Source organism: Schistosoma mansoni, chromosome 1 (genome assembly GCF_000237925.1).
Source record: "Schistosoma mansoni strain Puerto Rico chromosome 1, complete genome".
In the NCBI taxonomy this organism is placed as follows: Eukaryota; Metazoa; Platyhelminthes; class Trematoda; order Strigeidida; family Schistosomatidae; genus Schistosoma; species Schistosoma mansoni.
Genome location: NC_031495.1, coordinates 46,486,116 through 46,487,129, shown reverse-complemented (window position 1 = coordinate 46,487,129; position 1,014 = coordinate 46,486,116).

Sequence of the window (1,014 nt, the reverse complement as noted above, 5' to 3'; positions counted from 1 at the left end):
TGTGGTCTTAATTTCGATTTTCAGATGGAATGTCTGAAAACACGAAATCCATACCCTTTAGGGCATAGAAAACTCAAAGGTAACCTCCTAATTACACATAACATCATAAAAACCTATGGATATTTTTAGAAACCTTTCCTTGATTCGGTCTTAATGTGAACCTAAGAAGGTATACTTGCAAGTTCAAAGTATCATATAGTTGTTTGTTATATAGATATACATCATGATATTTATGAGTTGTCCATCAAGTCTTGGAGTTTCCTACATTGTGAAATAGTCCATATAACTTTCATTCAGTCTTTTATGAAGAAAGTTAATATGTTCTCAATGATTCAAAATAACATTTCATATTGATTGACTAAAACGTCTTTTATTTCTGATTGTTTAAAATACCTAAACATACACTTTGACGTATCAGTAACCCATAGATATTAAAAATAGAAGGACACCAAGCAAAAACTTCTTTTATTCTATCTAGAAGCATCTAGAACCATAGTGAGCGCGAACACAAGTGGGGACAATCGAATATACTTGAACGCGAAACTACAGAACATCTTAGTAAAATTTAAGAACCATTCAGTAAGTACATCATTTGCAAAGTATCAATCAATCGTTTCGTACTTCAATGTTCCGACATTTCCATACCAACCGCTTTCTATTCCCATTCTTTCCTCTTCGATCTTTTCAACCTTCTACTACTGGACATTCCATTCCTGCCTCGCCATATATACTACTTATATCGATATAAGTAGCACACATCACAGAACCACTTAAATTTATATTTCCCTTTGAAGTTCTCTATTCTACTGATGTAATTTCAAGCATTTATTATTTAAAATAATCTAAGTATCATGTTCAATTAAGGTTAATGAATATAATTAAAATTTCATTGAAATTATTCTAGCATATTAATCAATCATTTACATTTAAAGTGGATAATAAACATTCTTGTATTTATTCCTATAAATCCACTATAATGATGAAATGATGATGATGATGATGATGATTTGGATG